Genomic DNA, 20,184 nt, shown 5'->3' on the forward strand with positions numbered 1-20,184 from the left:
GGATGAGGGGACTGAGTGCACCCTCAGTAAGTTTGCAGACAACACCAAATTAGGTGTGTGTGTCAATCTGGTCAAGGGTAGGAAGGCTTTGCAGGAGGATCTGGATAGGCTGGACCGATGCGCTGAGCCCAACTGTATGAAGTTCAACAAGGCCCAGTGCCGGGTCCTGCACCTGGGGCACAACAACCCCAAGCAGCGCTACAGGCTGGGAGATGAGTGGTTAGAAAGCTGCCTGGCAGAGAAGGACCTGGGAGTATTGGTTGATAGTCAGCTGAATATGAGCCAGCAGTGTGCTCAGGTGGGCAAGAAGGCCAAAAGCATAATAAGCAGTGTGGCCAGCAGGACTAGGGAAGTGATTGTCCCCCTGTACTTGGCTCTGGTGAGGCTGCACCTCAGCCTCTGAACCTGTACTGTGTTCAGTTTTGAGCCCCTTGCTACAAGGAGGACAAGGTGGTTGAGCGAGTCCAGAGAAGGGCAGTGAAGCTGGTGAGGGGTCTGGAGAACAAGTCTTATGAGGAGCGACTGAGGGAGCTGGGGTTGTTCAGCCTGGAGAAGAGGAGGCTCAGGGGTGACCTTACCGCTTTATATAGGTAAATTGAAGCCTGTAGCAAGGTGGAGGTTGATCTATTCTCCCACGTGCCTGGTGACAGGACGAGGGGGGAATGGGCTAAAGTTGCACCAGGGGAGTTTTAGGTTGGATATTAGGAAGAACTTATTTATGGAAAGGGTTGTTAGGCATTGGAATGGGCTGCCCAGGGAAGTGGTTGAGTCACCATCCCTGGAGGTCTTTAAAAGACATTTAGATTTAGATCTTAGTTTAGTGGAGGACTTGTTAGTGTTAGGTCAGAGGTTGGACTCGGTGATCTTAGGGGTCTCTTCCAACCTAGATGATTCTGTGATTCTATCAACAAATGATGTCAAATAAAGGAAATCTCTTTTTACAGAAAAGTTAGCAGATTGTAGTTAAAGGAGGTAGTAGTTGTCCTATGGTCTTGATATGAAGTCTAAACATTTTCTTACATGATAGTTTTCTAAGTAAGCATAAAAAATCTACTGCGTATGTGTATGAGGAACACAATTCTGCATGAATATTCACATTTATCTCTAGTTTGCAGATAGAAGGGAAGGAGGTAGTGATCAGAAGTATCAGTCCTATCTTCAGTTCTGATCAGTGTTTTCATTGTCAGCCAGGCTGATGGAGTGAAAAATCTGATTACTAAAATGGTAGGATAAATTGGAAGGATGGTGGGAGGACAGAATAGGTATTCACAAATGTCTGAACATATTGGAGGAATTCATCTTAAAAAGTAGGATGAAACCTGATAGCATGAATACTTATGCAGAAATAATGAGGTGTACAGACTTGTAAGGAACTGGTCATTATGTAGAAAGGATTAAGGGATCATGGTGAACATAATCAAGAGTGTCATATAACTGCAAAACACAAAGGCAATTCTGCAAGAGTGATGAAGTAATCCTCCTTTCTTCCATTCCCATAAGACTTCAGAGCAATAATATATCCAGGTTTTGGCACTGCACTTTTAGAAAAATATGCTTCAACAGGATTTAGTCCAGAATAATACAGTGAAAACAATAAGTAACAAAAGAAATATCCTGTTAAGAAATGCTTACCATCCTAAGTGAAAAAGGGAAGTCCTAGGGTAAGGGGAGAAGAGGAAAAAGTCCTCAAGAACTTCTCATGTGTTACTACAAAAAAGTAAGAGAATTTGTCAATATTCCATGCCCACAATTCTATAGGAATAGTGAATTTCTGGAATACAGAAGTGGGAAGGTATATGCAGTAGGGAATATACTTAGGGCAGGGTAGAAAAAACTGTTTAAGGAATAATACAGATAAAACAGATTCAGCTTTTGAACATAGATGTGAATTTTACAAGGTCGCCTTCAAACCTGTATTTCTGTAACCCTATTATTTAAGCTGATGATTTTTGCTAGATAATTGCACTTATTCTATAGGTAGTTTCTGGGATGCAGTATGTGCATGTTTTGAGGGAGTACATGCGAGGATGGGTTGTTTATATGAAAACAGAATTAGAGGATGGAACTTGAATAGTCCAGTGAAAAATATGGCTGTCAGAGAGCAAGCAGCAGCAAAGGTTTCATGTACATTGAAATATATGGTCTCACCACACTGTTTTAGGAGGTCTTTGAAAAGAATAGAAAGGAAAAACAAAAGGTAAATATGTAAAATTAATATATTAACATCTGTGGGCTATATTGAGAGAGACAGAAGTTACACAATTCTTTCCGGAATTGTCCTCTGAATTTCAGCATATCAGTCAATTTGTCTTAGCTATCTGTTAAGGATGCAGGTTGTAATAAACATGAGGTGCTATGAAAGATTTCTGTATAAATGGCCTAGGAAAGAAAATAGGTTTTCTATGTTTCTTATTTTTTGGTTTATCTACTTATTCCCACTGTCAAAAAATTAACTCTATTCAATGTCTCATATAAAAAATATGTAGGGCTTCTTTCTTTTTATCAGGAGTTAATAGCATCCTAGTATGTGTAAACTGTTCTCATAAATATGTATACTCTTTTCCTAGCACCCTAATTTAGTTGAATATGACACTAGAAATCTGTTGGCATTGTTAATGACTCATTTTCTTTTAAGAGAGGAGATGTTTGAAGTTGACTTAAATATAATAATTTGAACATTAAATGGTATGAAAAACACTGAGTATAATATTTTCGAGTGCCCTGAAGAGGCTCCCACTATAATATTAATCACTTTTTTTTTTTTCTTTCTAATTAGTTTGTTTCTTAGAAGTACTTTTCATTTCCTTCCTTCCTTCTTTACAGTATATTTGATTTCTTGAACACATTCTGAAATCTCTATAATAGAAGGATATTTTACCATAACTTAAGCTTTATGAAGATGTGTGGTATTATCACCAATAATTGACAATATATGTTTAACTTACATTAAAATAGTTTTAAATAGCAGTTTGGGATTCTTAAAATTAGATCAGGATCCCATTTTTTTTCAGGAAAAAAATATCGTTTTTAACCATCAAATTTGAAGTTGTTTCATTTTCTTTAACTACATTTCAATTCAATATTTAAATAAAATATGATGAATCCAAGTCAGAATAACACAATGGCACAATCTCTGAAAAGCTTACAATATAACCAGATAAGAATATCTTATAGTGAAATAGTGAAGGAAAAAATTTGCATACAAAAGAGGTGTATGAGATACATATCATTTAGGCAGAAATTAGAGCCCAGACATTCAAAAATAAGGACATCCAGCAACTGACATTAATTATTTTTAACATATCTTCCTTTTTGCTGTTCAAATCAACCATGTAAAAAAATCTTTATTCTAAAATAAAGAAAAAAAATTGCAAATGCAGTTTTTCAAGACAGCTCTATATACATTTCACCTGATCTGACTCATCACAGTACATCTCTTTAAACCTGTCAACATTTTAAAAATACTGTTATATCTGATAAGACATGTCTTGACATGGCTGATCTAATGTGGTATCAGGCAGTGCAGTAGCTCATGTCAGGTCAAGAGGTATAATGCATATATCAAGGAATACAAAACATTCCCTGCTTTATTTCTTTATCTCTTTCTCTCTTGCTCATTTCAGAAACAAACAAAAAAGTGAAAGTGAAAGCAAAAAGAAGTGTGAAGGGTAGGTATAACACTTCATTTTGCAGGTTTTTTTTCTTTCATCTCTCCTCTTTTGCTGTCTATCTTTTGTACCTCTGGCTTGTATGTGCATCAGTTTTTCATAGAATCATAGAATAGCTTGGGTTGGAAAGAACCTTAAAGGTCATCTAGTTCCAATCCCCTTGCCATGAGCAAGGATGCCACCCACCAGATCAGGTTGCCCAGGGCCTCCTCCAACCTGACTTTAAGAACCTCCAGAGATTGTGCATCCACAGTTTCTCTGGGCAATCTGTTCCAGTGCCTCACCACCCTCTGAGTGAAGACTTTCTTCCTAATATTTAATTTTAATCTCCCCTCTTTCATTTTAAAACATTTCCCCTTGTTCTATTTGACTATTTATAATTCATTCTCCACATTTTATAAGCCCTCTTTAAATACTGAAATGCTGCAATGAGGTCTCCTTCTCTTCCCCAGGAGAGAACACCCCCACCTGTCTAAAGCTTTCTTCATAGGAGAGGTGTTCCAGCCTTCTGATCATCTTTGTGGCCCTCCTCTGCTAGGGCAGGTCCACATTCTTCTTGTGCTGGGGGTTCATCCCAGGCCTGTACTCTAAGTGGGGTCTCACAAGTGTAGCGAGAGAAAATCACCTCCCTTGACCTTCTGGTCATGCCTCTGTTGATTCAGCCCAGGATGCAGTTGGCCTTCTGGGCTGCAAGCCCACACTAAGGGCTCATGTCTAGATTTTCATGCACCAGAACCCCTATGGCCTTCTCTGCAGGGCTGCCCTCCATTCTTCACCCTATACTGGATGAAGATTATAGGAGTATATACTTATTCATATCTGGGATTTCCTTGAAACCAGGTGCAGCACCTTGCACTTGGCCTTGTTGAACCTCATCAGTTTTATGTGGGCCCATTTCTCAAACTTTTCCAGAACCCTTTGGATTATATCCCTTCATTCTGTTATATCAACTGCACCACTCATCTTGGTGTTGTTTGCAAACTTACTGAGGATGTACTCAATCCCACTGTCTATGTAATTGATAAAGATATTAAACAACTGGTCCATCCAATTCCTTATCCATCAAATAGTCCTCCTTTCAAATTCATCTCTTTCTAATTAGGGGGACCATGTCAAAGGTTTCCAGGTAGATGACATTGGTTGCTCTTCCCTTGTCATCTGATGCAGTCGTTTCATCATGGAAGACCACCAGATTGGTCAGGAACAATTTAACCTTGGTGAAGCCATGCTGGCTGTATCAGATCACATCTGTCTGTGTCTTGCATGTTCCTTGACATTGCTTCCAGGAGAATCTGTTCCATGATCTTTCCAAGTAGAGAGGCAAGGCTCACCAGTCTGTAGTTTCCCAGGATCTCATTTCAACCCTTTTTTAAAAAATTGGAGTGATATTTCCCTTTTCCAGTCACTGGAAACGTTGCCTGACATCCATGACATTTTCAATATGATAGAGAGAGTTTTGGCAACTCCATCAGCCAGTTCCCTCAGGCCTCTGCGATGCATGTCATCAGGCCCCATAAATTTGTACCTGGTCAATTTCATCAGGTGGTCCTGAAACTTGTCTTCATTTGCAGTGGAAGGGACTTTGCGCCCCTAAACCCTGCCTAGACTTTCAGGGACTCGAGACATGTGGGAAGCCTGACTGCCCATAAAGACTGAGGCAAAGAACTTGAGTACCTCAGCTTTCTCCATGCCTGTTGTTACCAATTTTCCTTTTTTTTACTTATCAGATGAGGTACGATCTCCTTACCCTTTCTTTTAATGGAATCATAGAATATCCTGAGTTGGAAGGGACCCACAAGGATCATCGATTCCAACTTCTGGCTCCACACAGGTCTACCCAAAAATCAGAATTTAGACCATGTGACTGAGAGCATAGTCCAAACACATCTTAAACTACAACAGGCTTGGTGCCGTGACTATGTCCCTGGGGAGCCTGTTCTAGTGAGCCACCACCCTCTAAGTGAGGAAGTTTTTCTTGATATCCAACCTGAACCTCCCCTGTTGCTGCTTGAGTCCATTACCTCAGGTCCTATCACTGGTCACCAGAGAGAAGAGATCGGCACCTGCCCCACTGCTCCCCCTTGTGAGGAAGCAGTAGACCATGATGAGGTCTCCCCTCAGCCTCCTCTTTTCCAGGCTGAATAGACCAAGTGACCTCAGCCTCTCCTCATATGTCTTCCCCTCTAGGCCCTTCACCATCTTTGTAACCCTTCTCTGGACACTCCCCAATAGTTTCACATCCCAGAACTGCATACAATTCAAGGTGAGGCTGCACCAGCACAGAGTAGGGTGAGACAATAATTACCCTCAACCAGCTAGCAATGCCATGCGTGATGCACCCCAGGATATGGTTGGCCCTCCTGGCTGCCAGGGCACACTGCTAGTTCATATTCAACTTGCTGTCAATCACAGCCCCCAGATCCCTCTCTGCAGGGCTGCTCTCCAGCATCTCATCCCTAAGTCTGTCCGTATAGCCAGGGTTGCCCCATCCCAGGTGCAGGACCCGGAACTTGCTTTTGTTAAACTTCATGTGGCTGGTGATTGCCCAGCTCTCCAATCTGTCCAGATCGCTCTGCAAGGCTTTTCCACCCTCAACAATATCAGAAACTCCTCCCAGTTTAGTATCATCAACAAACTTACTCAAAACACCTTCTAGTCCTACATCCAAATCATTTATGAAAACACTGAAAAGAACTGGCCCTAAAATGGAGCCCTTGGGGACCCACTGGTGACTGGCTGCCAGCCTGATGTAACCCCATTTACCATAACCTTTTCAGCCCTACCTGTCAGCCAATTTTCACCATCGTATTATGTTTTTATCTAGCTGTTTTTTATCTAGCTTTGTCTACCTTGGTCCAGCAGGATCCTGTGAGAAACCATATTGAAAGCTTTACTGAAATCCAAAAAGATTACAACTCATACTGCCTCATGTCTTAATACTTCTTCCCTGGTTGGTTTATCTAATACCTGTATGAAGAAGTTATCCTTGATGCAGTCTGTGTGCCTCCTGGATTGCTTACAGACTGCTGTGTTACTTTCCCCACAGACATCGAGGTGGTTGAAATCCCGTATCAAGACAAGAGCCTGTGGCATGATGCTTCTTGTAGCTGAAGCAAGAAAGCCTTGTTAACAGGTTCCCTTTGATCAGGTGTCCTGTTAGTAGACCCCAACTATGTGTTATGCTTTATTGGTTTGGTCCTTAATTTTTACCCACAAGCTTTCAACCTGTTTGTGACTGTTTCTCAGAGGCAGCTCTTTGCAGTCTATCCATTTCTTAACATAAAGGGCAACATTCTGATCCCTCCTTCCCTGCTCACCTCTTCTGAAAAACTTGTAGCCCTCAATTGCAGTGTTACAGTTGTGTGATTTGTCCCACTGTATTTCTGTGATAGCAATTAAATCATAATTTTCTAATTGCACCATGGTTTCCAGCTCCTCCTCTTTGTTTCTCATGATGCATGCATTGGTGTAGAGGCACTTCAGCTGGGGCCACATCACCTCTTCAGAGGAGCCCTCCTTAATTCCTTTGGGACAATTCACAGGTAATTCCCTGTTGTTTCCTAAAGTGTCAGTGTTCCCTGTTTCTTCTCTGTCACTCAGAAGTACATGCCTGCCACCTGCTGAATCTAGTTCAAAGCTTTGCTAGTAAGTCCAGCCAGCTTCCTTCTTGCTTGCAGAACAAGAAGGAAGAAATTCTTTACTACGAGGATGATGAGGCACTGGAACAGGCTGCCCAGAGAAATTGTGGATGCCCCATACTTGGAAATGTTTAAGGCCAGGTTGGATGGGGCTTTGAGAAACCTGGTTTAGTGGAAGATGTCCCTGCCCATGGCAGGGGGGGCGGGGAAAGGGGAAGTTGGTATAATATGTTCTTTAAGGTCCCTTCCAACCTAACCTATTCCATGATTCTATGAACAGTCTTGTCCCACCTGGTTAGGTGCATCCTATACCACGTCAGCATGGCCAGTCTCTTGAAGGTGCGTCCAAGGTTGTTGAACCCAAAACCCTGAACATGGCACCAGCCATGCAACCAATCATTCAACTGTTCAGTTGATCTCTTTCTTGGGTCCCAGTCTCTAACGAGGAGGATAGAATAGCACACTACCTGTCCTTCTAGTTGCTTCAACATTTTTCCAAGAGACATAAAGTCCCTTTTGATATTTTGGAGTGTCCTTGTTGCAGCCTAATTTGACCCTACATGAAAGAGTAGGAATGGGTGGTCCTCTGTCTTTACCAGCCTTGGTAACCTCTTGGTGATATGCCAAATATGGGCCTCTGGCCCAGCAAACCTTTCTAGAGAGTTTCTCCAGATGGCAAATGGGCTGCCAGCTCCTGGCAGCTCTCCCTGCTCCCTGGGGTTTTCTCAATGCAGGAACTTCCCTCTACACTGTGATCTCCTGCTTTGCTGCAGGGCTTGCCTACACTGGAGCTGATCACCTCAGCAAGTGACTGTTCATGGTGATTACATTAAATGTCCTACTGCTGCTCCTGGGTTCTTTTTGTTTTGCACCTCTGGTTTTCACGTGCATCAGCTTTTTTTTCAGTATTTGAGGAGAATCATCCTGAGGAAATGAAATTCATTGCTCCCAACGATGTTCTTAAAACATAATCCATATACACACAGCAGGAAAATAGATGACTCTTGAATTGCACTCTGAAGTCACACATAGCCTAACTTACTGGTAGATAGTAGTTTTGATGTATCTTGTAGAAATATTCTTTTGTCTTTCCTAGATGTCATTGGCATGATAAGACTGTTGATTTGAGACCTCCAGGTAACATAATCTCTTTTGGAAAATAGATGGGAATAAGAGGTGTTTTCTATCTTGAAAGTATGTGTGCTTTCTTTTTCACTGCCAGTATATTGGCTCCTGAGTTTTGCTAACACATTACCTCAAGAACATTAAAGAAAATAAATACCAGACTGAGCATGCTGACACAATGTTGTGGTCAGACTCAAAGAGAAAGGAAAATGTATACCAACTAGAAGCAAGACTTGTAAATAATTTGTGTTTCATTGGCAATTGGAGTGATTTCTTTGAAAAGAAGTGACTGATTTCTGACTTAACTCATAGTAATTTATGCAGGTACAGCATCAAGTTCCTACATCCAGAATGACAATATTTGTTACAAGGATTATAATGCAGATGAGATGAGAAAAACTGTTGTTGTTTCGTATTTGTTTACATGAAGCTTATTATTTTTATATATATATATTTTCTTCAAGTGATTATGCACAACATGTTAAGCGTAAGACAAATCATTATCTGGCACATGGCTAAATGATAGTGACTATGACCTAATGATTATAATTGAAAATTCATGGGATAACAGTCATAACTGCAATATCAATATGGATGGCTGCATTTTGTGTAGAGGAACAAGAGAGAAAGAAGAGGAAGGAAGTTAATGCTCTTGAGCATTATTTGACAAATTTGACAGTGAAATGCGTTAGTTGGATATTTTGGGTACACATTACAGACGATGAGCAATTGCTGTAGTTCATGCCTCAAGTCCTCTAGGGTAGAAAGGAATAACATTCATAGGCCACCTTCAAAATTTCATATGAAGTCAGACTATTCTGGAAAAATTCAGGTGCTTAAGTACATACATTGGATAATAGGTGTGTATAACAATACCGATCTTATGATGGATTCAGATATCTTCAGTAATTCTATATACAATGACTGTAGTCAAGAAAATGCTAATGTCAGCTAGAGGCAAAACTTAACTAATAATGACATGCAATGAGCTTAAGTAAGGAAGAAACTGTTGGTGTGTATTTTTTTACTCTATAACAGGTGATAATCCCACTTCACCTGGCTTGATAGAGTTTTGTAGATACAATGTACAAAATGAATGTGATGTGAAGTGGATGTATCCTGCCGTCAAGAGGTGCTATTTTAAAATAGGTATTAATAAAATAATAGTAATAAGAAAATATTGATAATAATAAAAGTAAGGAAAAAAATGGGTAGAATGAATACTTACACAATCATTGGCATAGATAAGAAGGTATTTTACAACAGCTTTGAGAATCAACACAAACACCTTCATAGATGAACCAGAACAGAATTAGTGTAATTCTGGTGAAATTCAAAAGCGAGTCTGTGAATCTTCTACAGGAAACAAATAATGAAGGTGAAGATTTATGTGAATTATTTGGTAACATTAAGACTGCTAAAGATACCAAAATACTTCTTTAAAGAAATCCAAGTTTTTTTGACCACTTATGAAGCACTGAAAGATTGAAGAATTCTGAAAAAAATATATACACATATATATATAAAAATGAAGTGATTAAGTTTTAATAACAGCACCCAAATTCCAGTTATACTAATAAATTGCTATATTAGAGAAGAATAAGTGTTGAAGTAACAACTCCCACACAAATTTCTAGTCATAATCCTCCCAATCCATTCTACAAATTGAGTAATGCAATATGAAGTGTGCTGACTAATACAGACTATGTAATAATAGAAGAGGCACTTGTAGAGTATCAGCCTAAGTAATGTAGTTACCATCTTCTTCTAAGTATAGCTGTAATTAGAAAATTAGGTTGAATGTCATTTTAAAATGATAGTAGTACACATAGGCACATAAAATATTTATTTATTTATTTGAATTTATAAGCTTTGCAATCCTAGATTTGCTAATGGCTTCTGATGCATGTGCTTGTGTTTTTGTTTTCTGTGTTTATCAAGTAACAAGTAAGAGTAATGAGAAGTTTGTTTTGGCTTCCTTTAAACGTTCCTCAAACTAATTATCCTATGCAAAAAAATGTAACTCTGTATAGGCGGGGGGGGGGGTTTCTTTCTATTTGTAAACAAGTCTTTGTAAAGAACTGTAGTGTTTTACACTATTTGGATTCCTGATTCCTAATTCCTAATATAATGTAATTTAGTACATGACTTATAGGAAACATGGTTTTGATTAAAAGCATATATTTCCTTACAAAACAAAACAACAACAGCAAAAAACAGACCACAACCACCAGTATTTTGGAAAAAGCAATACTTAGAAAATTACATCTTGCAAATGATGAGCCCATTCCAACTCATTAAACTAAATGCCCGTGGATTGGGCCCAGAATGAAGCTAATCAAAATGAAAGCAAAGTTGATTACAAAGGTTTATAATAATATTTTGGTATTAATTTTGGGGGACATTATAGACAATTAGACAATAACACTGTGCAAAATTAAAAATTCTGCTGATTTTAAATACATGATTTTGAGACTCAAAGCTATAGAAATCTCATTTATATTCCTTGCAGACTAGACTGCACCGAAATACATTCTTTATCAACTGTACAACTCCTTGAATATTTGCTAGAGCAGAAAAATAACATTTTCATGGAAATCAAATATAAGAGTTTTCTGTTATTATTATGGATTTTGTTTTCTTTTGGCTAAAGCATCTAGGAGGCTCAAGTTGGCAATACTTGACATTTCCAACTAAGATTTAATTACATTTAATAGGACATTTCTTGCACTTGGTATTGCAAGGTCAAATCTTGGGTTTTGATGGAATGGTGTGATGTACATATCTAGCATGAAACTGAAGTATCCATTTCTATGTCCCTGTGTAGACCTGTCATTTTCTTAAGGTAGCTGGAGCCCCACATATGGTTTATATTCTCCATGGCAGCCAGAAGCATACTTTAAGGTCAAACTTACAGCTGGATATTCTGCTTATGCCTCCTTTTGACCATTCATTTTACAGCAGCGAACAGAAGTGCTGTTAGAGACTTTTAAGGCTGCTCTCATATTTCTTTAATCCACTGCTTTGGCTGGTGGACTAATAGCTGCACTGGTTTACACCCAGGTCCTATGCGACAAAGAACCCATGTCAGAGGAAGAACTAGCCTATAATTAATTGTAAACTTATAATTAATCAGGGTATAAAAGCCCATCTTGTTGCCTGCAGCTTTATTAAACAGAGGATTAAATGTGTAGCTAATATACGCCTGATGCATGGAATATGCCTGATGCATGGAATTTGAGAGAATGTGAATTTGTGTGACAAGGCAAAAGAAACAAGGTTTGAGATTTGCTTTTATTTCATGCAAAGTACCGCGTTCTCTTTAATCTTTGCTATTTCGTCCATCCAAGCAAGAACAAAGTTAGTCCTTCCTCCAGCATACAAATAAAAGTCAGCTGATAAAATTAAAATAAAATATAATTCTGGAAATGTTTATTCCCTGACAAAAGTAAGAAGCAGCCATCTGAGTAGAAGTTCCACTATATTAAAGATATCTGCATTTTACAGGTTCTCTGCTTTATGCCGTTAGCTTTCCTCCAGGTCAGAAGAAACTTAATGGTTTTGGAACATGTTAGGACAGTCTGTACTATAAACAATCAGTGTTCTGGACAAGATACAAAAAGTTCAACTTAATGATGAAAAGAAGCTGAAACTATGGTTATTGCTATCAGTTACAGATGGCTTTGAGCAAAGATAATTAAAAGGGAATAATTTGAAACTGTGAACATACAGGAAAATATTTTGCAACTAATAACTAAATATGAAATATAAGGGTCACAGTCTAAATGTTTTCTCAGAATACAGTTCTTGAAGGTTGATATTAAATCAATTGGGAGCAGGTATGTTACTTTCTAAAGGTAACTATTTCCACTTTGATTCATCAAAACAAGCTGAGCACATATGCAAAAGCAAAGGCATAAGTCCAAACCTATTCAATAAAAGATGTAAACACTCATTATTTTATGCATTTTCTCCATAAGAAATGCATATATTAAGTTGTAACTGGACATTGGTCAAGACAACAATTTTTTATCAGAGAAAAGAGCTCCTCTAAGATAGAAAAGGTCTTTCTCAGAGGTCTGTGATATTCCTTTTAGACAATGGACAAAGTATGATATAAAATAGCTTTACACAAACAGGATATTAGTTTTTGTTGTTGTTTGTTTGTATATTTTTAGACATTGTAGTTTACATCTTAAACCAATGAAAGTCCTGTTTAAAAGAACCATATAAAGTCTGGGGCAGAAATAGAGTTCAACAAATTTCCACTAGTTTACTGAATTCACTGAGAAAATTGAAATGATTTTCATGACTGTTTCAAAAAGGAATTCTTTTAATTTTGATGAGAGCATTTAATGCTATAAAGCTTTTCATAATTAGTCCAATAAAACATATAATCTACTTTTTTCATTATTTACTGAACTAAAATGCTTATTGCCATTTTTATTACAAGTAACAGTTTATTGATTTTTTCATAAAATCAGCTTACTACAAATTCCTTACATGTTAATTTACTGTATCAGAGTCATCTAGAAGTTAAAGTTACCCCATTTGTACTTTCAATTTCATTTAGCCACTTGTGCTTTGGAGAAAAAAAAAAAGAACATGTAAACATAAGCAGTAGTCATTTAAGCAGTTCCTACAAATAAATCACTCAAGGTTGTATGAGTGGTGACTGATCAAAGATAAAGCAAGTACATTTTGGTTAAAACTTAACTGGACTTAATCATGTGCTCTAATCATGTATTAAATGTACCTACTGATGTACTTTCTCACTGACTGCATTCATACAGCATTAATTTGCAGCATCAGACTATTATTTAATTTGAGATAGCATCCTGCATGTGTAAGAACATATTGCATAGGCCACAGTGCTTTATATATCATGTCACCATATATGAATAAGTCTATATAGTTCTGAAAAACATAAATCAAATCAGAGAATCGTGATAACCAACCTAGTTTTCTGAGAAAACTGATTGAGCTGTCTTATGATAATCATTCAAAATACTCTGGAAAAGTGAGTAAATGAGTACAGTAGAATGACATTCACATCCCTCTTTCTTGTGAAGGAATTTTGTCTATGTAAACTTCAGTTCTGACTATTGACAGATTGCTTTTCCAAGCAATACAGAAATGACAGAACATTTTGAAAATGTTAATAAAGAGGAAAATGTTTGAGAAGGAGAAAGCATCTTGATTAGATGTAAAAAATAAAGTTAAAAGTAAGATTTGACCATAACAAGTCCTTAGTGTTACCATTTAAACATTCTGAGCTAGAGAACTCTGCTTTGTTGACATGGTGATTAAAAAGAAATGTTTCACAGAGGAAGTAATTCAGCTAAGTCAGCTCTCACTGTTTGGCTATTTATAATTGTAATATCCTATGAGCAGAAAATAGAAGTGTAAATAAGCTGTCTAAGTTTGTGTGCAAATCAAAATCCTCTTTATAAACACGAGTTTTAAAAGGTTGCAAAAGGCCTCTGATTTGCAGTGAACACCAGTTCAATAATTCAAAATGAAAAAAATTTCATATAAAATTCTGAGGCCTACAAAGACCATGGGTTTAGACAATGTAAATTTTGTATCTGGTTTTAAGATTTTAACAGTGGCTTATTTTTACTTATGATAGAAATTAGAATCTTTTTTATTTTTCCATGAAATATAATTAGTTTTCCTTATCCATGTCTTCTGTTTACTGGTCACAAGTAAAGTCTACTCAAGGAGTTGTTCTTTTCCAGGCAACTGTGTACATAGGTGTTGGCACTTCTACAGTGTGCTCTGGAAGCACCAGGCCTCTGGGAAAACCATGGAGGCATGTATCTATGGATTAACTTGTGGTTTTAACTTCTGAGAATTTTGAAGAATATTTTTAATGTCCCCTGCCAACGCTTAAAAACAAAAGCATACAGAAATTCAAAATGGCAGAAAATTCAGTGTTCAGTTTCCAGATGTTTACAATTCTCTTCTCTGGAAATATATGTATGTATATATATATATACACGCACACATATATACATATATACATGCATATACATATATATATATTATAAATTAAACCATTTTATGAATTAAGACTTTCTTTGTTACTTTGGGCTCAGTTGGCACAAAGCAAATTACATACTTACTGAAAGATGCTCTTGAATCAAGGGGTGACAATTTTTCAGATGCTAACTTGTCTGTCTGTTCTACATCATGCTTTCTGTTCTGCACTAGAAAGAGGTGTGTGAGAAAAGTCCACCTAGATATAAGAAGCTAGGCAAACCACTTAGTTAAATAAAATTTCCAACTAGCTTAATCGAACTAGTATGCCTGAGAGTTACATTGACATTAGGCATTTCACTGATGTCCAGATCTTTTACCTAAAGGGATCTGGAGCCATCCTTTTTGTACTTTTTTTTTTTTTTTTTTTTTTTTTTTTTTCTGTCAACTGATGATTCAGGCACAGGGTTTGTTTTTTCTTCTAGGAGGATAACTGTAGTGCCTACACACCTTTCAGTTTGTCTATCTTGTGCTCTATGTTTAGTTTTCACCTGATAATTGTTACTAAACAAACATTTACTTTCACCACAGAAATATTTCTTTCTACTTTAACTTCCACTGCCATTGAACTGTGTGAGGTAGGCTGTTTTTCTATTCTGGGCATTTTTAAACACTGTGTAGAAAATACCTTGATGATTAGGTGCCATGTAAATACAAAATATTATGTTATTTTGCAGCATTAATTTTAGCTACATTTATTTGCATCTGCATATGCTATTTTTTGCTCTCTCTGTAGGAAAATATGCTGCTGATATAAATGGAGGCTTGAACTCCAGCTGGGTTGTTCCTGGATTTTAGCTGTTCAGACAGAGTTTCATACCACAATCATTCTTGGTGACCCTGTGGCTGTGAGGTGAGGGACTGTGGAGCAAGCAGAATTTTAATGGCTATTCAGAATTAAAGCTTAGTAACATCAAGCAGGCAGGAGCTGCCAGGTCAGCGGCATTTCTAAAACAAAACTTGAAAAATATAAATTCAAAGCAGTACAATTTAAACATAGATGTTTAAACATATGTGCTGCAATTTGGAAATAACTCGGGAGCTGCCATACAGCCCAGAAACTAAGTTGTCCAATTAACTAAAATTGCAAAAAATGATTCAGGATTCAGTGTAAGCATTATCAAGTTTTTTTTGGTTGCTTGTCTAAAACATCTCTGAATTATCTAACTCTTCGTACTTTTCTCAGTTTTAATGTGAGCCTTTTATATGCATTCTCACAAACCTTGACATTTTTTCCCCTGTTCAAGTATAGACGTTTCTATATGAAAGCATGATTAGACCTAGCATTCAGCAGCAGTTTATTCATCATCTTTATGTCCAGGTCAGGTTAGGTCAGTACTGTGTCATATTCTCACACACAAGGAGAGGAAAGGTATATATGTTTCTGCGGCCTGACATTCATTCTTTCCACTTTTGTAATATTCTGTTTAAGCTTTGTGCTCTGTTCAGGCACTTTCACTTATTTTTAACTTATTGAGAACCATCTCATATTCCTTATATAGAGCAACCTTAAAGGTATACTCTGACTTAACCCTTGCAAAGACTTCGAGAAATTGTAGGATAGGACATGCTAGAGAATGCCCTTGCAGTAGAACAGGAAGGATTCAAACATCAAAGATATAATTCTTCAGAGTGTGTATAGTAAAAGATGCTACAACCACAAAAGCACTGAAAATACTTCAGAGCAGTGCTGCCCTCTGGTCTGTGGCTTTTTTGCACTACTCTAGGTCAGTGCTAGTAACTATTTTGTTCTCTCTTCTTCAGTAGTAGTATCTCTAGTCATCTTTTTCTAATCAAAATATAATTGTAATTTAATTAATCTAGGTAGATGTCATTAAAATAGAGAGAATAATATAGATAGATAGATTAATCTCTTTGAATGCCAGGACATTAAAATACATTAAAACACTTTTTTAATTATTGTTATTATTTATAAAAATGATTTATGCAGGCAGAGTAACTTTGTATAATAGAACTGCAACCCAAATTACCAATAAACATATGTGTATGTTTATTTATCTACACACAATATATGTATAGCTTAAGATATAGATAATATAGATATGTACAAATGCACACAGAGAATGGAACCAATAAGGAGTGATTTTTTTAATTATTATTATATTTTTTTTTCTGCAAATGGAAGTGTCTTTAATATGTGAGTAGGTAAAAGCAACAATTGAGAAATTTATCTGTTTCCCTGTGTCTTCATTTTCTTTCTGGTTTACATCCACTGGTCTTCATAGTTTAAGGATACTGATACAAAAGGTCCATCCTTTATCTGACATTGACTTAAATGAGATTATTGGGAAACAGCTTAAATATTTATGAGGAAATGAGATATAGCATTTTTTGCTTTTACTTTTGGATATGCTGCCTTTTCATACTATGCTGCCATTATTTCAAATTAAATTGTAATATTATCATAGCAACTCATTTTATACACAAGTTTTAATTTCTCATTTTTCATTCTGTAACTGCTGGACTTTTAATAATCTTTTTTGTGAGTTCATTTTTTTTTTAATTAAATTCTGCATTTTTTTGCTCTTTTTCCATAATTTAAATATTTTAAAATAGTGCTTAGAAAGTTGTGGAGAATTACATCGGTAAATAAGTTTATTTCCTTTACGCCTATATCTACTTCTAAATGAGCAAAAACACACATACAAAAATATGCAATCAACTTAATTTTAAGTACGTATAAAATTAAGTGCTAAGAAAGAATAGAAACCTAGCATTTTTTTATTTTATTTTATTTTATTTTATTTTATTTTATTTTATTTAAAGCTGTAGGACTTGGGAAAGTTTATGAAAGAAAGAAAGCTAAGTAATACTCTTGGTAATATATAAGTGCATCTGACATGATGGATATAAAAGCTTAAAGCTTGAACTTTTGAAATACAGTTTTGTGGTGTTTCATGAGTCAAAGAAAAACTAAATCATATTTCATTTTTTTTCTGACTATAGCTTCACATATTTTTTTTCTGTAAATAAAATGTATTATATGATTAATGGTATTTTCTGATAATTGTGTTCTAAAAATCGATGTAACACTGGTAAATCTGAGGGATCTGGGTTTTAATTGCAAACTTTGCAAATATTTTTACTAGAAAATAAATCCTACTCTACCAGATTCAGTCTGAATGAACTCCACTGACTTTGACAAGGTTAACCCTCTTTTACACTGCTGAAATAAACTTTGGAATTTTGCTCTGTGTTTTATGAGAAAATTATAAACTGAAAGCTATCAAATATTCATACTTATAAATCTTGTTGTAGAAAGTGTTTCTATTTGGAGAATTACTTAAGTATGCTCTTAAATCACAAAGTAATATAACATTTCTACTTTTTTGAGATTTTATTCTTAGTTGTAGGAATTTCAGAAATCAATCATTAATTGTGCAAAAGCTAGGGCATGGACTTTTTCCTTTTTTGATTGAATGCACAGGTTTGATGAACATAAATTCTGCATTAATGCCAGGGTAAAAGAAATACCTAATTATGAAATCTATAAAGTGTAGAAAGGTAACATTCCTACTTCACAGTAGGAAAAGTTATTATTATTATTATTATTGCTATTATTATTATTATTATTATTATTATTACTATTATTATTATTATTATTATTATTATTATTATTATTATTATTATTATTATTATCATCATCATCATCATCATCATCATCATTATTTTAAGCACAAATATAATACTTTAGATATATTAGTTCAGGTTTTATAGACAAGTCTTCAGTCTCATTGTTGTCTGATAAATATTTTTCATATACTACAAAAGTAAATGTTTTGGATTGTCTGAATTTCAAATTCCATCTTTGGTTATCTGGCTTTGGTTATATGAGAGACCAGTCTAATCTGACAATAAATATAAATATATTCTGTCCATATTCACTCTTATACAGCATCTGTATGTTTACATCTATGAATAGCTCTGAAAGTGAGCAGTATTAATGAGAAATAGACATCTAAGTGCACTGTTATAGAGTTGATTAGGCACAGACAGAGGGATTTATGGATTTTTTTTTTTTTAAAGAAAACTTTCTTCCTCTAATTTGAAGCCTGTGTTAATGGGTAAAGATAGCAAGGGACTGTGAAAGGATGTTGTTGGTGGATCTACTGTCAGCTCCCTGTATGATCGTGTTAGAAATCCAAAGTCCCTTTGTTAGGTTATGTTTCATTTTGTTTATTAAATAGTATTAATAGCTTATTAAATATGAATTTAGTTTAAAAGTTCTAAAATTAATTCAATAATCATAGTCAAAATAGAGTTATTCAGTCCATCTGCACATGGGTCCAAGTACAGAACCTGTAACCAAAATGATGCAAAGAACATTTCTAAGGCTTTAATACTTTACTAATATTTTTAACTTTACTAATACTACTTTAATGCTTTATGTTTAAATTTGAAATAAAAAGTTGTACTTAATAACGACAACAAAAAAGTGTTTAAATATTGAAAGGAATGAATTTGTTAGAGAAATATTAGAATACTAAAGAGATCAAATTAGACTTTTATTTTTAAGTCAATATTTAGGATGTGATAGCGGTTTCCTCAGAACTCAGGTCTCTGATATGGAATGGTTTAGACAAGAATTGTATTGGACAAGCCATCTTTCATCTGTTAGTAATTAGGTTAAAGTGATTGGAAAGTCTTAGTTTAGGTTCTAGATGAAATGGATAGGATCTTAAATTTCTCCTAATAGAAACTGTCTGATTATATGCTGTAGGTCAATCTGATTAAAATTTAATAATGAGTGAAGGGGATAAAAAGGGATTTTTGAGAAGCTATATTGCTTTCAATGTTTTTACATTTGTAAATGCACTTTATTTACGTCTATGTATGCAAATATTATATATGGAATAGCTGAATTCATAAAATACTTAATTTACCATTCATTGCGAAGAAAGATATCTTAGTTCAAATTACATTTGTCCCAAATTGCACTATGGTTTATGAAGGGGCATGCGGAAATTACTTTTCAGTACTATTTCCTTTTGACAACAAGCTGGTTTGTTTATTTGATTACTTATTTATAACCCTTTAGCTTCCTGTACAGTTTGTTTTCCTCACTCTCCAGTGTCTTTTCTCAGATGTAAATAATTTCAGAAGAGGAATAAAGAAGGTACCAATTGAATAAATACCATAGAACAGTGATTTTATATGTAAATGCCTTTCAGACACTGAAAAAGTTCTTAACCAGAACATCTGGGACATGTACCAAAGTCTCATTTTAAACTTGGAAACAATGTGAAATGTAAGTTTTATATTTAAAATCTACTCTAAGTTATTCTCTGTCTTGAAAAATTATTTCTGCTTCTATTTGTCTGTATGCTTTATTGTATCATATTGTTTTGGTCACACTGCACAAAATGTTTCTCTGCACAGTGGAATTTTTTCAGCGTATTCTATTCAACTATTCAAGCCAGTTTCATGTCATCCAGAATCTTTGGCAATAGTTATACACCCAGCCACTGTTATTACTTTTTTTTTTTTTAAATATTATTATTGGAGGAGCGGGTTATCAGGAGGCATGAGGATGAAGATGGTGTAATCTTAACTAATTTCAAGTTCCTTTCATGATCCCAGTTCTGTTAATTTCACTCTTGTCCTTAAACTGAGTCAATAATCCACTGCAGATCATCTGCTTTCAAAAACAGAAACAGTTCTTGCCTCAGGGGCCCTTATGGTAAGAAGCC

Source organism: Aythya marila, assembly GCF_965140915.1.
Source record: "Aythya marila genome assembly, chromosome: 2".
In the NCBI taxonomy this organism is placed as follows: domain Eukaryota; kingdom Metazoa; phylum Chordata; class Aves; order Anseriformes; family Anatidae; genus Aythya; species Aythya marila.